This window comes from Lycorma delicatula, chromosome 7 (assembly GCF_047948215.1).
Source record: "Lycorma delicatula isolate Av1 chromosome 7, ASM4794821v1, whole genome shotgun sequence".
Classification (NCBI taxonomy): Eukaryota; Metazoa; Arthropoda; class Insecta; order Hemiptera; family Fulgoridae; genus Lycorma; species Lycorma delicatula.
This window is the reverse complement of record NC_134461.1, coordinates 54,458,372-54,481,554: the sequence shown is the minus strand read 5'-3', so window position 1 is coordinate 54,481,554 and position 23,183 is coordinate 54,458,372. Positions and strand designations below refer to the sequence as shown.

The following is a 23,183-nucleotide window of genomic DNA, read 5'->3' as shown; positions in this document are numbered from 1 at the left end:
ATAAGCCTATTTGTGAGCCTAGATTGATGCTTGCCAATAACATCTCTCTAATTTCAACATGATTCTTTTTAATAAGGGTATTGTAAATTAATTAATTTATCAATTAAGAAAATCCTTCAACACAACCATTAATCCAACTTGGCATTAATGAGATGCTTACCATCAAATGCTACCTGTATTATTTGACGCAATTTTATTTTAATTCACTTCTGTTTAACGCGCTACATACTGATATAAATGCTGTAGTCTCAGTAAATTTGTTTAACGTAAGAGAGGAGTACAGACTTCATCCTTACTTTAAGAAATCTTTCTTTGTTAAACGACTGTACTATTTGCTACCAGAAATCTAAGATTCTAAACAATTTTATTTGAAATTATTTTTTCATTTATTGCCTCTTTTACATTATATTGTGTCCTGAAATTATGAAACTATTCACCTACAATAATATAGTTGTTAAAACATAAGTTAACAAAATTCTATTTTCGGTGGAAGCCAAATAGTATTTTAAAAATAAAGTGTGCAAAATATTGAAAACTCCAGTTATCAAAATTTTAAAAATATTTCTATTTATTTAAAATAATTCTTATTTTTATTTAAATAATAGCTGCAGAGGCGTGTCGTAGGCAGGCCCTCCGCAGCTAGGTCCTCCGGGCGGGTTGCTCTGGCGGGCGGCGTCTCGGAATGGGATTATTAGGTGTTCAAAATTGATTACCTCTTGTTAATAACATCCTTTTTTTTTAATGATGAAAGCTGATATAATGAAAGTTAAATTAGAAATTTAACTGTAGAAATTGATGCTAACAAACTGGGATTTTTCACTAGTGATCGGTACATTCCGGTGCCTACTTTTTGGTTATAGTTCATTATTTTATGAAGAAAAATAATCAAATAAATAAAAAAAAAATATTAATAATATATATCGATATATAATAATATAACAAGTATATACCTTTTTTTTTAACCTCCGGGATTACCGTTAGGTATTGCTTCAGAGAATGAGATGAATTGTCTGTAGCGTGTGTGAAAATGTCATGCCTGACCGGGATTCAAACCCGAGACCTCCGGATGAAAGGCTAAGACGCTACTACTCGTGCCACGGAAGCCGGCTACAAGTATACACTACCAACACGAGACATGTACACTAACGAATCAGGATTATCCACTAATGATCGGTACATTGGTACATTCCGGTGCTAAGCTAAGGGGATGGACACACATACAAATGTCCTGTAGTAGGATAGAATTAAAAGACGGGGAAAAAACTCTGTTCATAAATATAAGTAAATTTTTTTTTTTCACAATAACTTAAAGAAGTTATGAGACGCTGAATTTGCAGTATCAAGAAAACATTCAAAGAACAGGATAGATAGATTTTATATATAATTTTCCATAAATCCTACATATTTTCTTCAAAGTTAAAACTCATAAAATTAAAGGAAAATGGAACAAGTTTTATATAATATTAAATATTTCTCTTAAATTCCAATATTTATATTAATATCAATATAAATATAAATTTCAATATCTCTCTTCTAGTTCAAAAATATCTCTTCAAAGACAAGTTTTTTCATTCATAAATTACAGTTATTGTTATGGTAATAAAAATTTCCTCTTTAAATTTATTTATAACATCTCTGTCAAGGCAATAATAATAATACTAATAATAGCTATAAAAATTGTTTATTACATATTTTATTTTTAAATGTAAAAACTAACATAGATACATTTAAATAAGTACAACCTATTTTACGTCGATACTGGAAATTAAATGGTTTTATTAATAATCAATTTTCAAACTGAATATAGTTATTATGTTTATATTATATACATAAAAGGGCTGGAAAATATAAATTATTTTTCTAACTAATTGATTAATAATTTAAGTGGAATTTAAATTTACGGTAACGAAATATTAACATAATATAAATCCGTAATAATTAAATAATTATAAATGACATTTCTATGGAACAGAAATGAGAGAAATGTTTGAATACAAAACAATGTATATCCTTGAAAAGGCCATCTGTCTTGTCACATTCAGGCATCTCTGATGGCTATGAAGAAAGCCATCCACTGGTCTATTCAAAGTACGTAGAAAGCAGAGAGAAAATAGATGTTAAGGATGGACTGTAATGGGAGAGGTAAGAGAGTGTTTTGTAAAGACACATAGGCTTCACATCAATGACACTTACTAAGTGCATTCGTCTGTATACGACAGCTTTTTATGACATAGATGTAACATTATATAAATAAATAAGTACTGTAAATATTTATATTCATGAATAAGTATTACTTCACATGTAATATTTACAACTCTATGTTTTAACCAATTCATTCAAAATTTCTATAAAAGTCTTTTCGTTTTGTATTTTTATAAAAAAGTTTATTTATTTACAATGAATTACGTTTTAGACTGTGATGGATATAATTATTAATAATTTTTGCGGTAAATCAGAGTCAAAATTAAAAGTATTGTTCACTTTATGTGACTATCAACCTTGTTTTTTTTTTTTCATATGATCTCAGAAAAAATAAACTTTTCACTCTAACCCGTATGTTTTAGGTAGATTTCATATATAAGAAAGCTAGCTATTGTAATTGGTACCACGATTCGACTTCCGGAAAATTTCGACATATCTTCGTGTTTGACATCCCCCAGACTCCAAAACCATCGTCATTTCAAAAGTTTGTATATATATATATATATATATATACTATAAACTTTGAATATATATACCCGTGTGTGTGTGTGTGTGTGTGTGTGTGTGTGTGTGTGTGTGTGTGTGTGTGTGTGTGTGTGTGTGTGTGTGTGTGTGTGTTTATATGTATTATATATATATATTTCACATTCTTATGAACACGACAACGCCATAATTTTGCGCGAATCACTTTCAAAATGATACATAAACGACCCAAAATCTGGTCGAGTTCGTTAATGGGCAAAATCGGACCATGGAGGTGGAAATGGGGAGGGGGAGCTTTTTCAAAAAACTAAAATATTGCTACAACTTTCTTATTAAGTAAAATATCGAATTCGTTTAAAGTTCCTACTATTCTCTGGATAAGAGGCTAAAAATTATCTAATTAATGTTTATTGATATCACCAAGCATTGACCTAGAAGGTGAAAAAATGGGGTTTCGAAGATAAAAAAATTATATCTCCATTAATAAGCACAGTATCGAATCGGTTTAAAGTTGTTGTTAGTCCTCTAAAAATTACCTAAAACTTATGTCTGAAACAATTTTTGATGACCAACTTTTACGGTAAGGGATGACTAAAGTTTTGCTAAAATTGTAAAAAGATGGAGCTTGCCGTATGCTAAACATGTGAAATATTTTTTTCATATGCACCATTGTCGTATCGAGTAAATTTGAAGTTTTTCTTAACTTTAAGGTGGAAATCTTTTTTATTCCCTACTTAGCACCGGTGAAATTTACCTCAGTCATCCAGCGTGCCGATAGGGATATTAAATGTTTTATTCTTAAGACCAAATGTAATAATTTCGATAATCTTTCTTTTATTTTGTAAGAGATGGTTTTCTACTGATCTGGTCACCAGAAATTATTCTTCCATATAAATGGAGTAGAAAATCATTAAATGAAAAATTATATATTACCCTTAACGACTTATACACGTATTTATTATAATTTAATGTTACATTATAACAAATACATAATATTTTCAGGTTGTAAAACCTAAAATCATTATAATATTCAAAGAATTTTAACACAAACCTTTTACGAAATTTAACTCAAAAACTCAAGGTAAAGATATTAATATATATTGCCTCATTCCAGATAGTTTACATTATTCAGTTTTAATTATCTATTGTTATTTTTCAGCAATATTTAAAAAAAAAAATATATTTTCTTGAATTTACTGTTTCTTTTAAAAACCTGGTTTATTTTTTTGTTGTAAAGATAGCTTTTTTGGCCTGTCTGCATTTCAGGTAAAACTAAATTAAAATATATTTAATAAATTAAAAATAAAAATAAATATTAAAATCACATTAAAAAGCAAAAATTTATAGTTCTTTAAATCACACATTTTTAAGTGGGTGCTAAATAAACTTTTATATTTTGTGGTATTTTTTAAATCGAAAGATATAAAATATAATGAATAAATAAAAAATTATATTTCTCTTTTTACCATGTTTTTTTTTTTTTTACTGCGTGCTACTTATTTCACTACATTTACTGGCTAGACATATCACATTTATTATTTAAATCACATTTGATATGACATGTAAAAATTGTTTATCTTCAAAGCGTTTTTAAGTCTCCCACAAATTTTAAAAATAAAATTTCTTTTAAAATTAACCGTTTTATTACCCAATTTATGAAAGAAAATTTAAATCTCTATTTTTATATTATAAAGCTATTAAACACTGACTTCTGAATTTCATAACTGAGTATTACCTGGGAATTAATTTAAAGGTAAGGTAACATTATAATGAAAATGAATTACATGAGTTGATAAGGAACCTTCCCAGTCAAAAGGGGAAAAGTTTTTAGGCAACTGTAAAGTATACTGTGCAAGCTATCACTTCTGTTTGTTTATTATTTCTGTTCGTATGTGTATTGCAGGATGCCTAACATACGAAAATATAGTTGAAGAAATATTTATTACAAGAATAGAGGAAGAGTTTTAGAGATTTATATTAAATCATTCATTAAATTAAAATATCATGAGATATTTCTAATAAACCCCTTTTTATTACAAAGGGACTGAAACCCCAGCCCAAAACCTAACAAACAAGTCTTTTAAATAACTTTAATTGAAAATTACGTGATGTTTCACACTTTTTAAATAAATATTTAATTGAATGGAAAGAGAGGAAGAGAAAATGGCAGGAAAGACTACATATATATTTTTTTGAACCGTCAATCCTTAACATTTCTTTTTTTAATTTTTTTTACCCTGTCATTCTTTCTGATTATTAAACATATGTAGTGTAAAGTAAAATACAGACAAGAATTTTAATAGGAATAGAACTAATATACTGGATTTTCTCAATAAAAATGGATACAAAACAGTTGTAAGAGGAATAGAATATGACAGGTGTAGAAAAGACTGGAATAGATATATCATGGACCTGCCATGTTGTAGAAAACAGAAGAATATATCCTTTTAATATAATATAATGTGATTGCTTTAATTAAAATAGTAATTAACAATAATATATTGTTTGAGAAAAGGGAAAACACGTTGAGAAGTTGTTGTTTTTGCTTCCATGAAATTTTATTATGATGAAAAGTAAGATGATGTTTGTTTTAGAGATTTACTTGAAGACTACGTTATAAAGATTCAAAATTACTAAGATAAACTAGGGTTTATACATTCGGATGAAGATCACGTTATAAATTCTTCAAAGTCAGAGTTCATAGTTTATTAAAATCAAGGGGAAAGGTCCCCGTATTCTTCTTTACTTGGGTAGGGAAGCTAACATTAAATTTACAGCATAGAAACTGACAAGATAAACTTACAAAGGGGAAATGCAGCTTTCCAGTATTAATAAATGGAAACCAAGAACCTGCATGGTTCACTGTTACTAAGGAAGGAAACTAAAACAAAAAATTAATTCCTTGAAATAAAAGAAAATTAGTTGTAATTATAGGTTTATTATGAAATAAAATTTTGGGTTTTTTAAAAATTAGTATTAACTTTTACTTGATATAACGGGAGTAATAAAATAATCATGTTGTATTATAAAAGTTCAGTATAGTAGTAGTGTTTTTTTTTTGTTCGTTCAAGCCATATTTGGTTCACGTTTATATAATTTGACTTTTTTCTTTTGCCAAAGTTCCTCATTATATCTGTTTGTTTTTTCCTCTTTCTTCGCTCCACTTGAGATTTCTTTTACGTTTTATTTGGTCTTCAAACTTAGAATCATCAACTAATTTCCTAAATATATTTCTTTCATAGGTAAAGATTCCATTATAAATTCTTTTTTCATATTTAAAAATCTTTCATATATAACATTTTTGTTTATCGTTAATTCCTAAAGTTCTTTATCAATTTGTTTTTTTTAATTTTTTTTCTCATTAATTAATTAAAGATGTCCTTTATCTCTCTGTTATCGTATATATATATATATATATGCCAATAGAATTTTATTCTTCTTTTTTTCATTGTTGTTTCAATATCTTCTATACTTTTGTACATTCCATCCGTGTATTTCGGATCATACATTTTTCTGATGATTCTTTGTATAATATTATTTCTTATTATATAAAACTATTTTTATGTAATATTTATACTCTATTTTTCTTAGAAAAGATTTTTTATATTTTTCTGTATTACTTGTAAAAGAATGTGTAATATATGTATGCTATATATATATATATTTTTTTTTTTTTCAGCAGCTTAAATCACGTTAATAGATTACTTCCTTACTAGGACTTGATAAATTTTTCATTTAAAATTTTTTTGACAACAAAAATCTTGCCTACCCCATAAATATGGTAATAATGTTGTATCTCTACCTCCTATAAATGAAAAAAAAGAGAAGGCAATAAGCCGAGGAAAGGGATTTGTGATTAAAAAAATAATAATTTGGTATTTTATCTTTCTACTTTGTAGATCCTTTTACAAAACCAAAAACACTCTATAAGCAAAATTAACTGAAACTATCTATCCAGATTAAAAAAATTTGTTTTTTTTTAGATTATACTAATAATCTTTGAAGAAATACGAAAAAATATGCGAATGAAGTTAGTTCTCTTCGATATGCAAAAAAATAATACAAAGAACATTATGTATTTATTTTTACATGATTTAATGTCATTACCCATTCGTAATTAAAAGAAGAAATTGATATAAAAATAAATTTACCATTTATGGAAAATTATAATAAATTTTCGCTAGTTACTAGTTTTTTTTTTTTTTTTAAACTGGTAGAGATTTAACTGTACGTTAATCTGTACAGTTAACTGTACGGTTCTTCACGATGACGGAAGTAACTCATTAATTTTGAAATAATATTGCAAAATTTCGTATTTTAAAGGGTTAATTTTAAGGATAATATAATAGTTATTTTTTATTTCGACAAAACCAGTGCCAAGGTGCATTAATATAGATTACTGATATTATTTCTTCCTTTATTAATGAAAAAAATACATTATTCTTGCCCAAAATGTACTATGTCATGAAAATAAAAACATAAAAATTTACAAGTTTCATTTATTTAATTTTTAGTATTTATTCACCATTAGATACTTTGACAGTATTTGCTAAAATTACTCCCTGCTTTAGTTACTACAGTTGGTTTCTTTATTGTTGGGGAACTGATTTTGCATGCGCAATTCAGTTAACTATTGAATTAATCTAACGTCTGTTTTTCACAAAGTTTTGCTTGAAAATAGTTCTGTTTGCACGTAATTCTTTACAAATTGTTCAAAAATATGGTTTCAAAAAATTTCTGATTATATTTTGCACTAGAAATTATATTTTTAATACACTTATAAACGATACAACATTATTAAAATGTAGTTCTTTCTTCCATACAGTTCTCTTTTTGATCCAAAACTCTCATCATAATATTTTTCTAAAAAAAGGGGGCATAATTTCGTATATAAAAAGGCAACTAACCTGTTTTTGAATAAAACTGATTTTCTTTAGGAATAAGTACTGAACCGTCTTTCATAAGATTCAGAGATTTCCTTATTTCTTTATTGAATAAACTAATACTGGAGAGACTAGAATTCAATAATCTATCATACTCTAAGATTCCTCTATAATAAAAGTATTGACCATAAATACGAAGTGAGAATCTGTTGTCTCCCTGATCTAATTGCTCTAAATGATTTTATCCGGATAAATAGTTTTGAGTTATTTATTATACCCAAGTCAGCATTATTAAAATAGTTTTGCCTCTACAAGTATTGTCAATATTTTAAAATTGTTAAATCAGTGGATGAACTGCAAATTAGAAGCAGTAACTAATCTGCTTTTAAATTTCCCAAACTAATTTTCATGCTAACTTTTACGAATACTACTGCAGTGGCACCATAAATATACATGAATTGAATAAAATTTTGTTAATGAACATTTTAATGTTAAATGATTTTTATAATAAAAAAATATTTTTCTACAGACTAGCCATTAAATAAATGTGTTTATCTCATATATATATTTTTTAAATAAAATAAATAGTTCTACAACTAGTTTGAAATATGAACACGCGTATTTAATTTGTGTTCATAAATATATAACGTATTTAATTTCCTGATAATTTCGTGTATCGTCACAATATTCACAGAACTGATAAACTTAAAAATCACTGCTATGAATTTCCACATTTTTTTATGAGATCTGCTAAACAGTAAAAAATATTGGCATCATAGCAAACTTCATTATCATACAGTATTTTAAATGTATGTAAATGTTACATGAGCAGTATTTCGAATATATATATATATATATATATATATATATACATATATATATTAGCCGGCCTGTCTAGCCATAACCTGGAACTTCAGGGCCCAGGTCGACCCAGGTGAACCCCGGAGCCAACGCAGAGGCCTCCCGGGGCTACGGGGCCTACTCCATGGCTGCAGAGCTCGCCTCGCTCGCCATTCCTTTATTGCAGGGGGACGACGCTTTGGATACCCGCAGTGCTCGCTTCGGTCGCCATTCCCGTCTACCTAGAGGGCCCCACCCCTGGACTTCCGCACTGTTCTTTATTCTCAGAATTGTGAGAATAATACTGAAAAATAAATATTCAGGCTTTATAGAAACGTGAAAAAGAAACTAAATTACAAAAGATAGAATAATAGGTACGGTTAACTATACTCACCGTAGACGACGAACAATTCATAACTTATTTATTTACCGTAGAGGTAGAAATATAATAATGAAGTAAAAGAATTAATTTTTTTCCCCATAATGAATATCATTCATTTTCAACATCACCCTTCTTGTGGTTGAAGAAATAACAAATATGTTTAATATTTTAACCTTCAAGGGAGATAGGGAGATAGGTCTGTGGCTTAAAACCTTCCATAGTATAATACAAATATATCCTGAAAATTTGAAAGCAATCAATCGGTTGGTTCTTCGTGATGAAATATGTTTAAAATTTTTCTCAGTTATGCCAAGAAACATGGGTAAAAATGTGGTTGCTATTGATCGAGTAGTTTTTTTTTTTACCCCGAATAAACAAAAACCCTCTTCAACTTTATACGTATAATAGTATAAATTTGCATTTGGGCAACATTTCGCATATAATTACTGAAAATATATATACTTATATATATATATATATATATATATATAGTGTGTGTGTGTGTGTGTGTGTATATATATATATATATATATATATATATATATACTAGCATTCCCCGCCGGCTTCACCCTCGTTATACGCAGATAGAACTTAAAAAATTGGAAGTAGATTTTTTAGTAATTATATGTGACCTGTTGCTCTCAAAGCTATCACTATTTATAAAACTTACCGAATAAAATAAAATGTCTATATAGAAATTGTATTCTCAAAATCCAATTTTTAATGAAATGAGGAGGATATTAAAGTCGATCAAAGTCCAGCAGTTTCGTCAGTCCACTATTGACATTGCAATGGTTATGTATTTTAATCATATTACTTGTGTAATTTTATTTTAAATTCAAATATTGATTTAAAAGTGATAATCAAAAGCTGATTTGAGACCTCACATATTTCTCAAAGATTGAATTCCATTTTGGCCTTGATTATACCTTGCTCTATAAGTAATCGAGAATGATCTGCCATAAATTCACTTTGTGTACGATAATAAATTCTAGTAGTCCTAGATGTTTCTCTTTTTTTCTCACTCCTCCACTCGCCGACCTAACCATTATGAAAATATTGATACCAATTTTAAAGTCAAATTTATGGCCATTATGTATGTATGCCTTACCTTGATGGAACTTTTAGTTCAGGATATAAAAATCTACAGAGTGCCTCATTGCTCGAATGAAGATGAGTTTTCCCGGGTCATCAGACTATGGATACCGGTGTTCTATCGTGGTTTGGTTTCAATTAACCACACATCTCAGGAATGGTCGAACTGAGAATGTACAAGACTACACTTCATTTACACTCATACATATCATCCTCATTCATCCTCTGAAGTATTATCTGAACAGAATTACCGGAGGTTTACATATCATCCTCATTCATCCTCTGAAGTATTATCTGAACAGAATTACCGGAGGTTAAACAGGAAAAAGAAAGAAGGGTCACCAGACAATGAGATGTTTTTCCGGGCGAGATTAGACAATGAGATTAAATTTAGTAATACATTAAATAAATTTCTAAAGTCGATATCAATATCGAAATTAAATATTCCTTAAACCTTCAAAATTATCTTTAATTTTATGATCAAAATAATTTATTTTTATGTATATTAAGATAATATTACAAATTTATCTTTTAAAGATAATAACATTTTAAAAAAAAGTAATAGTAAATTTAGTAAATCACATAACTAGTTTGAGGAAGTCCATATCGATATAGACAACGGTAGAGTCCAAACAATTCTTATATGTCACTATGTTACATGTCACTATGTTACATGTCACTATGTCACTTATGTTTTTTTTATACGTCACTGTCTACAGTGACATATATACAATATTAAATTTGGCGGCCTCCGTGGCGCGAGCTGTAGCGTCTCGGCCTTTTATCCGAAGGTGTCGGGTTCGAATCCCGGTCAGGCATGGCATTTTCACACACTACAAATCATTCGTCTCAATCCCTGAAGCAATACATAAATGTGGTCCCGGTGGTTAAAAAAAACCTTTAAATTTAGTAAAAGAAGTTCTAAATTATTTATTTATGCCCCTTTTTACTTCCTTGTACGAAGTAAAGGAAGTATTGTGATCGCGAAAAATTTCATATTTCAACGGAAATATCCATTTTGACCATCGTTATTAATGAAATAAAATTTTATGTACTTTCCATTTAAAAAAAATGTGTATACAAGGAGTCATGTGGTGTTCACATCAGATTTTTATTTATGATTTATATTACAGTGCGACTGGAGAAGTTTCAACTATGATAAACACTCCGGAGTAATAAGAAAGTTACTGTTAAAATTTCGTAATAGTTGACTCAGTAGTTTTCGAGGTTTTCCGGAACAAACGAAAAAGATCTTGTCTTTATATATATATATATATATATATATATATATATGGAGAAATGTACGTGAACCGATGGTGATATAATCGGCAAAAGTTGCTTGTACTTTTACAAGAATAATTTTTTCATACCTTCAATTACTTCAGTTCTAAATATGTCTTCAAACTGTCAGTTATATTTTAAAAATACAATTAATAAAATTTTTTAAAAATTGATTTACTATTATATTTAAAATATAAAATATAAAGAAAAATAAAGTTTTTAATTATATAAGTACCGGTTTTTAATTATAAACGTGTTCGGACGCAGAATTACTTACGACGTCATTGATTCGGACGCTAAAACGGTAGTAACTTACTTATACGAGTATATATATTTTCTCATACGTTGAATAAATTAAAAGTGATAAATAAATTTTATTGAAGTTAAAAAATTTGCATCGTACATACTATCCAACTTTAGAATAAATTTCAAGTAATATTCTAAAATTTAGTATACCAATAAGGATTCTCATTTCACGTTATTATTATGAAATAATAGGTTATTTTCTTCTAGTATGTGAAGAATGCTATTTTATTGAAAAGAAAATATCTTCGTATGATATGATGAAAATGAGATGAGTTTGTAGATTTATGCTTGGCTTGACGGGGGATGAAATCTGAATGGCCAATCAATTCTTACATTAAAAATCCACCCTTCTTTTCATCCGAATAGAAATAACCTCAGGGTTTTATAGGCAAAGAGAAGAGTAAAAATGTTTTGAGGAGTGGTATCGGTGTGGGTGGGAGGAGTGAAAGAGAGAGTTTCTGATAGGGAGATCGTATTTGTTATCGTGACTTCCACAAGTTGATGACACTTTTCTATCAACGTAAGAATAAAGGGGAGAAACTGGAAAGGTTGTAAGCTATATTATTTTCAGTAAGTCTTTTCTTTTGTATACATTCATTCGTATCTGAATTCCTTCATAAAATCTAATCGTATTTCTAATGCATATAGACTAGCCGACTTTTTATCTCATTATTATTTTTCTTCAATTTACATTTTGTTTTTACTACTTATTTTGTAAAATTTAATAAAATTCTTATCAATTTTTGTTAAATTTGATGTGGCTATGAAATGACTTTTCTTGATAAATATCTTATGTAGGCGATTGAATTACTTCAAGTTTTTTTTTTTTATATTACTTCGTAAATGACAGTATCTAATGAACGCAATTTATAGAGAGGAAAACCCATTTTCATAAAATAATTTACGTATTTTTTACCTTTTTTTTTTAATTTTTCAATGTATTCAAAATATGTTGACTTATCGTATTTTGTTACGACACTAATGGACTGCTCACTGCAATGAAACTTTTAAAATTAATATCTGTGCCCTTTAATAAATTTATATTTTTCGTTAAAATTAATAATCAGCTTTTAAACTTACTTATTACATTTTTAAAAATTCAAGAAAAAAAATTGCTGCGGTATTGATAAACATTTCCTTAATTTTAATCATTTGCTTAAAATTTATACTTGTAAAATTGATATAATTTCATTTGTAAATTTTAATTTTTTATTATTATTTAATTTCTTATAAAATAAAATATATAAAAATAACTAAAAATCTCTATAGTGATTTGTAAAACAAATTGTGATATTAGTTTGATTCAATGCGTCTTATCATAACGTCTCTTAAAACATATTTAACAACATTCAGGGACGCTATGTACTTTACCTGTCAAAATGTTTTCTTATTCCAATTGGTAAGTTTTATTCACAACTTATGATTGGTTAAATATCAGTGATTATGATTGGTTGAACTTTACTACCTAATAATTGGTCAATTCCTTTTAAAGCTGTGATTGGAGTAAAGTAGTGAATTTTTGATTTGTCAGTCGTATTCGTACTTATGATTGGTTAAGAAAATAGGGTATTCTGATTAGTTAGTTGCTGAAGTAATCTGTGAAGGCGGAGAAACTTAAGAGTAATCTGCGATATTGAAGGATGAATGTGTATAGTCATTGGTTTATTTTTTATCGGCTTTGTTTTGGGAGGATTAAAATCGTGTTAGTATCATATTTCATACTTTTAAGCACGTTTGGTGACCGTTATGAAGCGTCAAATTTTTAATAAAATTTACAAAACATTACTATTATTAAAAACTAGTGAATTCCGGTATCTTAATCTTTTATATATTCTTACTTTAGCCTCTTACTAATAAAAAAATTCATAAAAAAATTAATAAGATGCATTTTTACGATAACCCGTTAAAATATACTTACATTTTAAATGTAAAATGAATTTACGTATCTTGAAATGGTACCTATTCGGAAATTCCTAAGTATTCAATATTTACTGTGGAATTTCATTAATTTATAAAAATCTTATTAAATCTTTTTATCAATTTATTTCAGGATTGACTTTCAGAATACAACATCTTATTCGTTATACCGTTTTTTTTTAAATATAAAAAACATATCATTTGCAAAGTGATTAGTTGTTTTAAATAGACATTTATGAGATAGTGTTACTAAATTACAATGATGTTCAAGTGTGTTAATTATTAACAACAATATTAGTTTGTATTAATACATAAACAAAACAATTATATTTAAGTTTGTCTCTATGTGCATTCAGAGATGTTGGCTTAAATCTTCTGCGATGTTACTAGATATTTCGAGAAAATCACAACTTAAACTTTTTTCAAGCGTTTAGCCATTAAATTAATCAGATTTCTTGTCTAATTAGGATGCAGTAGAACATAAATTGAGATTGAATATTGTACTGCAGAATGATATTCTCGGATTAAAAAAAGGAGAAATTGCAAATGGAAATGAGATTATTAAATTCGATTGCGATAGAAATTGTTATTTACTATAGATTAGTTATTTACCGTGAAGAAATGTAAACATCAAACATTTATTTACTACAATGTCAACAGCTTAACAACCAAAGATACATTATTATAATTTCCTATTAGTCAGTAGAAAAACGTAAAATAATATTTTAATTTCGAATGACATACATACTCTTCTAGTCAAATTCATGTATTAAAATTTCATCTACTATGAAAACGAAAGTCCGAAACTATATTCAAAATGTTATAAAGAGAGTTTTTAATAAAACAATTAGTTTCGATATTATATTTGAATTGTTATCGATCGATTACCAAATAAGACTATGTATCTCAATCTTGTTGGCCATCATTTAGAACCGTACCTAGACTAGTAATCACTCAGTCGGGCTTTAATTGTGGCCTGAATGCCAAATTCCAGGGTCCATTTTGTACCTCTCCTTTTCTTATTTTGTAAAAACGAAATATTTCGACGTATCATTATGTAACATCTTCAATATTTACTTTTTTGTGACTTGACCTCGTTATCAACAAACTTCCCTTCCGTTGAACAATATAAATTTAACACAGCTATATGCCGTTAGGTTTTTCGACCCGCGAAACAAATATGTGGAAAGAACTATAATTTTTTTAATTTTATCTCATTCCGAGAAAATGCATTCTCTATCCTCTTGAGTGCTAAAGGTATCGCTGTTACTTTTTAAATTATATAAAAATTAAACTGTTAATACGTTAATTTATCACCAGCAAATAGTTTCTTTTTGTATCTGTAAAAATTACTAGATTTTAAGGAATATATTGTTGGTCACTTTAAATTTAAATCTTACAATATATGTATACAGTCGGTGGTATATACAAACATAAATATTGAATCATAAATCGATTTGGATTGGTTAAAAAATAATTTTGTTTATGCTTACCGGATGCTAATGATAATTCTTTCTCTTATGTTTGGTTAAAATTAATTGTTGTCTGGGTGGTTCTCAGTCTTTGGAGAGGACCGTACTCCACAGGGTATAAGAAAACGGCCTCATGCCGTATTAAACGAACCACCATGAAGAAGGCGGTACGAGAGTCAAAAAATGACAAACCAGGCTTAGGAGCCTCTATATCGCGCAACCTATAAATGGAAACCGCACGAAAATTCCGGCCGCGACAGTGTCCTTTTTTCAGTTAGATTTTGTTAAAACTATAAAAAGCTAGATAATACCCCACACCGTCCCACGAAGAGACAACAATTTCATTTAGTCAGCATATGCGACTCCCTCCGGAGAACGGGGCACATTTCTCCCTCCAAATAACTAGAGCTCCGGTAGGCGCACTCCTGCTTGCCCACAGGTGCTGGTACCGAAGGTACTTCAGCGGATGGACTGAAGGATAATCACGCCGGGATTACTAGGCTCAAAAGCTTAGTCCATCACAGTCAGAACTAGTAAATAAATTACACCATGGTCGATACGGATTGAAACGCAAATTACCAAATCCGTCCATAAATAAAACTTAAAATTTATAACCGCCATTAAATAACCGATGAAATCCGCCCGATAATAGAAAGATACAGCAGCAAGGAACATTGTCCAGGCTCTGCGATCTGTAGGGAGAAATATTGAAACTCCCGCCATTCTTGCGTTCCGTTCCCAGTCTTTGTGTCTGATAAAATGTAAAGTTTTGTGTTTGTGTATGATGTAGTGCTAAAACAGTCCAAATGACAATTTTTTTAAATTTAATTTAAAAAAAACATATATTGTTTAGATATTTACAGCAAAATTAATATTAAAAAACAATTGATTTATCCTCTACTAGTGAGAAATATGCTGAAATAAATTATTCTCATCCTTACAATCAGTCTTTAAAAGAAAACAATAAAAATAAAAAAGTTAGTAATTAATAGGTTGGCAAAGCAAAAAGTTAGAACATTTTATAAAATTTCAATGGTACACTTATAAAGATGCAGGATTAGGAGGTATTATCCCCTAAAAATTTGATAAGGATGAAATGTTTGTTCCCACCCAGGTAAAACTCACAATAAAAAAATAAAAACAAATTTTCATGTGGATGTATTAAATCAGTCAAACAGTAAAAATAATAGTAGAATATTAAAGAGTAGAGTGATTTTATGAAATGAGAAAAAATATTTCATAACTTCGATTGATATTTGTTGTGATTTTTATAAACAAAAATTATTTGTACAAATACACTCCTAAGTATCACTCCTGTTTGTGATAAGGTACTTAATAGATTTTTTCAGTTCTAATTTATTTTCCTTGTTTTATATAATAATTTTTCTAGTACATTGATTATATAACTACAAATAGTAATAGTAAATAATAATCTAATACCAAAATAAGCTACTCAAATTCATTATAGCAGATTAAACCAACCCTTATTTACATTAGTGATTTAACCTGCTCAATTTTGTCATTGAAGCTTACAAGTATGTTCATACAAAACCGCATACATATAAAAAAATTTTAAATTATATCTAAACTAATTAGGGTACTTCAAAATATTATAAATAAAAAACTATGAAAGGAACCATTTTTTGAACTATATCGGTACTTTTTATCTTTTACTTATTACTTATAACAACCAGGAAAATAAAAATATACGAGGATATTCTTTACGTTTCTAATATACAGTAATAAAAAATATTTATATAAAATCATTTAGAGATTCTTAGGCGTTTAGTGGCTAAATGTTCTAGAATACGTTAATAGTGAACACAGATTACAATTACTATTTACAAAAGTTTTAAGCCAAACGAATCTCTTTTTTTCTTCTAAAAATAAGACAACAATACAGTGAACTGATATATGTAACAATGAAACTTCCGGTAGCAGAGTCCTTTAAAAAGCTATACGTATTTTTTAGCGACTATTTAATTTATTAAATAAAAATTTTGTTGTATATGTATTTTAGCTGGTCAATTAGAAATTGTTTGTCAGTAGTGTACTGTTTTTATTTAGGTAAAAAAATCTGGTTTCTTTAAAGAATTGTGAACACGATAGGGCTTGAGAGACCTTGATGTTTTCTTTGAGTAGGTTTGTTTGTCTAACATTCCGCAATACCTAACGGTCGTTTTCATCATCCATCCCTTTTCATTACCTTCGTTCTCTTTTTTTCTATCTACAGTACTATTTGTGTAGACCTGGGACTTGTTTAGTCTATTCTAATGGTACAGGAATTATAGAGCCAGAGAATCATTGATGTTATTGTTAAGGTACTGCCCGTGAACCGAACTGGGGAATCGATTTCTTGTCCATCTGATGTTCAGTAAGGCTACAGAAATAACAATTTTAAAAACAGATAAACAAAATACAATAAATGATGCCCAATGACCATATTATACCGGTAAATTATTTGTCCAATTAAAATTAACTAGATTCTGTTTTTAATCATATATTCAAGTACAGAATTTATAATGATTTAAATTGATTAACACCGATTATACTCGTATTAAACATTTAATGAAGAAAATAAGTACTTTCAATAAATTGTTGGGAACTGGTTTCTACTACTCGGGTTTGCGCCAAATATAATTCTTTAATGTAGAAAACTAATATAAATTGGTTTTTCGAGGCTAATTTTACCAAAAAATCTTTACTTTTTCCTTACATTTATTAATAGGCGAAGCAATCAATTTTCATGTGGTTTTTTTGTAAACACTCAAGTTTTTCTTAACTTTGAATGAAGATCAAAATTTTATGAATATTTTTTTTATTAATTCATTTTTACTTCCATGTACAAAGTAAAGGAAGTATTGTTTGTGATCGCGAAAAATTTCGGTTTTCAGATTTCAACGGAAATATCCATTTCGACCATCCCTGAATCCATTTTGACTAGTTTCAGCGTGACGTCTACACGTACGTACGTACGTATCTCGCATAACTCAAAAACGATTAGCCGTATGATGTTGAAATTTTGGATTCAGGACTGTTGTTACATCTAGTTGTGCACCCTCCCTTTTTATTGCAATCCATTGGAACAAAAGTGTGCAAAAAAACCAAAATCCAAAAATATTTGGATTTTGGAATTTTTCTTAATTGCAGTAATAAGCCCTCATAGAGAGCTTATATATCATAAGTGGTACTTATTTTCATTGGTTTCACAGTTATAACCAAATAAAAGTTTAATTAATAAAATATTTGGATCTTGCAAGGGGAAGGCACATCAGTTCAAATCCGATTTCACCTTCTTTTTTTATTTTTTTTTTTAATTTAATAATATTGATTTATTAATAATAACCTCAGATTCTAAAAAAAAATTGCCATAAATAATAATTCAATCATGACGATAAAAAAATATGAAAAAGAAAAATGAGAAGTTATATAAAGTGAAATAAAATTTTATGTACTTTTCATTAAAAAAAAAAATGTGTAAATGTAATTTAATAGGTGTACAAGGATGTCATGTGCTGTCAACATCAAATTTTTTTGTTTATTATTAGTGAAATATAATACCATCAAAAAAATATTGAAAAACGTTTTGAAAAATATCTAAAACGTTTTAGAATTCCGTAACATTTGGTTAAAATTTTGTTAATTTTTTACTGTTTAAAAATAAACGGTAGACCTGAATTTTATATTTATTTTAAATAAGAAATAAAGGAAGGACTAAAGATAAAAAACAATTTTGAAATTTATTAGTACGAACTTATTTAATTTTACCAGAAATATTTTACCTCTGAAAATTTTTTCTTTTTTTTTTAAAAATAATTCTCTATATCTATACTAGTAAGTAAAGAGGAGGAGTTCTTGTGTTTGTTCGGGATAAATAAAAAACTACTCGATCAATCGCAACCAAATTGTTTACCAATGTTTCTTGGAATAAATGAGAAGGTTTTTAGATATATTTACTCTCGAAAAAAAATTATATATAGTGCAGATTTGCCGGTTAAAGCACACATTTTAATGACTTGAATTAATGAACTGTGAGTCTTTATCACTGCATAAACGGTTTGAACTGAATGATTCGAATCAATCGAATAAATAATAGTTAAAAAATAATAGATTTAAATTTATGTTAAACGAAATAATATTAAATTAAAAAAAAATTCTGTTTAAAAATAATGGGTTTCCCGTGAGGACTGCGTGTGTGGCTAGACCAATCATCACCATTAACTGGTAATTAACGAGGTGCCCCTGGGACACCTCGTTTTGGGAAGTGAAATAGGGTGCAATAATAATATATTTGTAAACAATCGTCCGATTTTTAAAATTCAAACGGGGTATTTGTTAAGAGGTTGAAGGCTAACTTTTCAGTGGATTAAGTACACTCTCGATCTAACAGATCACAAATATTCGGAAATGTACATTATATATATATATATATATATATATATATATATATATATAAAATTTGTTTGTTTATTTGTTATCGCATCACGCGAGAACCAACCGACCGATTACTTTCAAATTTGCAGCATACAATCGTGTTATCTCATGGAATGTTTTAAGCCATCGACCGAGGCCCTAGCTCCGTTGAAGGTTAAGATATTATAACTATTCATTATTTTATCGCCACCAAGGAGGGTGAAGTTGTGAGTTAAAGATATTCATTAAGGAAAAAAATAGATTAAACCTTTTACTTCATTATTATATTTTTGCCACCACGGAAAAACTTTGACGAAAAAAATGTATAACTTATTTCTTAGTTATAATTTTTTTTCGTCAAAGGTGTTTAGTTACTTTAGTTACTATAGTTACTATTATTCTATCTTTTATAATTTAGTTTCTTATTCAGGTTTTTCTGTAAAGCCTGAATACTATAATTATTATTTATTAGTATTATTCTGACAACCATGAGGATAACGTAAAGTGTGGACGATCTGGAGGTAGAACCCTGCGGGTAGATGGAATGGCGACCATTCCATTCATTCCATAGCTTTGCGGCCATAGGGTAGGCCCCTTGGCCCCTAGGAGCCCCTGAGTTGGCTCCGGGATTCCTCTGGGCTGACCTGAAGCCCGAGGGTCCAAGTTCTGGCTAGATAGGCCGGCTAGTAACTTACATTTAAAATAATTATACAAAAGCTTCGTTAACGTAAAAAAAACATACACTTCAAAAGATTATTAAATCTAAAAAAGTTTGAATTTATCTCATAATATTTATCTTTCAAAAAATTTTTTATTTTAAATTTAATATATCTTTTGACGTATTTTGTTTTGTTTGTAACATCATAAAAATTTCCGTCAAATTAGCCGTCATGTAATTGGTGTAGCTGTCAGCAAGGTTACTTGTGAATCTACTTTTTTTAATAGATCCCTGACATGGTTTTGACACATTTTCGCTTTTTGACGTCCTCTCCCCTATAATAAGTAAACAATTACGTTTTGTAAATTTATTTAAAATGTGATTGACATGTTGAACGTAGTTTAACGGATTAAAAATATGATTTTCATGTAAATTTACAATGTATTGCAACGATTATATGATATATATATATATATATATATATATATATATATATATATATATCATAGTATTAAGCTGATAAAAACAATAAATAATCCATGTGTTCCTAATAATCTCTTGTTTCTTAGAATTATTACAGTTAAAGTCTCTGTTAACAACATAATTTTATTCCTTTTTTTTTTTTCAGTTCTCACTCGTTAAACATGAATAGTTGAGGTCTAATTGTAATATTATTTAGCAAGTATGCTAATGATAATAATAATTGTTATAAAAATATAATTAAATGAATATTAGTTTAAAATTATATTAATGTAAATAAAATAAATAAACTTTTTTAAAAACGTATAAATTGTTGAGTAATAAACTTTTATACATATATAAATTAATAGAAAATTTTCTAATGCAAATCAAACGTATTACGTTATACGTTATACGTTACACGTTACGTTACGTTATATGTGTATGTTATTTTCTTTAACCAAAGAATAGTTATTACATACATTATTAGTATAGTATATTTAGTTAATATATACATTCAATTGTATAGTACAATGTGGTTTGAAGATAAACATATTAAGTTAGTTCATCAAAATGTTCAGTTATAATACTTTTGAAATCAATCGGCTGTAGAATATCAAAATACTTCATCTCCACTCTTAATCTGTGAAATATGAAAAAGTAAAGAAAAAAATGTAAATATGAAGAAATAAAAAAAACCTCACCTTAGATGGTGCTTTGGTATGGGAAAACCACTTTTCTGAACCAAAAATTGAAGCTGCATACTTTAGTAAAGAAGATACATCGATTTTCCAAAGGATTTTGGATAGGAGAGATACTTTCTTTTGGTTAGAAAAGACCTGAGGTGCTCCGTTGAGTGAGGTTACCTATATGGTTTTGCGGTCCGTCTGTAAGCAGATCTATCCCTTTATCACATTCATTCCTTTCCCTTGCATTTTATCCTTTCCATCCCGATTTATCGTGTACTTTAAATGTCTATTGAACCAAAGTAAAATATCTCAGGTCTCTTTGTGTTTCTATGTGTCTGGTATTTATGTGGTGTAATGAGAGCGGTTCAATCTATTGATATGATCTCGAAGGGTCTCTCTTTAGTATCCAGCGGTTTCTAGCTTGCGGTTGAAGTGCTTACGCGGTAAAGCTGGCTCTCGAAATCTTTGCTGATGAAATACAATACGGTGCAAGAACTAATGTTCGTAGCTGATTTAACGGGATTAATAATTTGCCTTTAATTGCTCTCCCTTCTCGTAAAAATTATTTATCTATTATTTATATTATTAGATATATTTTGAATAATTTTCAAGATAGAAAATATATTTGTGTATATAAATTTTATATAGTAGTCCACTCAGTTTCATTTATTTACAGCCATATATATTTATTTGGCTTTAACAACCACAGGCTTACTGCCCAATTGTAATTATATTTTTGTATGGTGGATGAGATTTTGTAGCGTGGGAAAATGCCATGCCCGACTGGGATTTAAATGCAAAACTTTCCGGATGAAAAGCGAAGATACTATATCCCTGCGATCTATGTGACGAGTGGTAACTTACCTAATAAATGAAAATTTTAACATTGTATTGATTACATTTTCATATTTTCTTCTTATAATACATTGTTTTGTATGTCTAAGCTAAAGTAAAGAATTTTATATACATATATATTATAACAAAACAAAAAGTTATATGCCAAAATATGATGAATAGTGGAAAAAATATTGCCAACATTGAAATATAACCAATGCATATAAAACAGTAGGAGGGTAGTTTGTCCCATCCCGTTTCCTCGTGTAGAGAGGTAAAACAATCTCCCACCCATATTTACATTAACAAACTAGTATTATCTTTTTCAACCGATTTGTTTACTAATATGTTTAAAAAATGTATAAGCATTTAAATGTACAAGTTGGATAAAGATTGTGTACAATGTTTCTCCACATTATATATTTTTTTTTGATTCAATAAAATAAGTTTAACCTTTAAAATTTTGACATTTAAAAACTTCTTTGCTAACCTTTAAAAAAATCCCTTTTTTATTCTTTTTTTTTGTTTAAGAGTAACATCATTTATTAATGTTGGTTTATGTACTTTTTAAATTATGTTTTTATATTTGTAAGAAAGAAATAATTAGAAAACAATTTTTTCATCAATATAATATAAAACTAATAGTTACTTACTATTTTAGTTCATTTCTACTTCCGTTATCGAAGTAAAGAGAGTATTGTGATCGTGAAAAATTTCAGTTTTCAGATTACAACGGAAATATCCATTTTGATCATCCCTGAATTCATTTTGACTAGTTTCGACGTGACGTCTGTATGTACGTACTTATGTATGTATCTCGCATAACTCAAAAACGTTTGCCGTAGGATGTTTAAATTTTGGATTTAGAACTCCCCTTTTGATTGCAATCGACTGGATCAAAATTGTCCAAAAAAGCCCAAAATCCAAATTTTTTGGATTTTGAACTTTTTGTTAATTGTATTAATAACCCTACTTGAGAGCTATTCAACAAAATATCATAATGCTATTTATTTTCATTGGTTCCAGAGTTATAGCCAAATAGAATTTTAATTAATGGAATATTTGGATCTTACAAGGGTAAGGTACATCGGTTCGAATCAGACTTCATCTCATTTTTTTAACTATTTTTTTTATTTTATTTAAATATATTGATTTATTAATAATTATTAATGGCAGTACGTCTGGCACGGCAGGTCGGCTCACCGGTTTCGGATGTTTTCCTTATTTTCATGATTTATTCTGAATGTCCTTATTTCTTATATATACTAA

At 28.3% G+C, this 23,183-nt stretch overlaps 1 protein-coding gene and 1 long non-coding RNA gene across 5 annotated transcripts in view; one reads left to right on the top strand and one right to left on the bottom strand.

Annotated features, from left to right (window-relative positions):
* Positions 1–23,183, bottom strand: part of LOC142327601 (uncharacterized) — a 342,500-nt gene that overhangs the window by 181,039 nt on the left and 138,278 nt on the right. The gene's annotated exons all lie outside the window — the stretch shown is intronic.
* The window catches only part of LOC142327603 (uncharacterized), a 383,769-nt gene that overhangs the window by 286,533 nt on the left and 74,053 nt on the right, over positions 1–23,183 (top strand). The gene's annotated exons all lie outside the window — the stretch shown is intronic.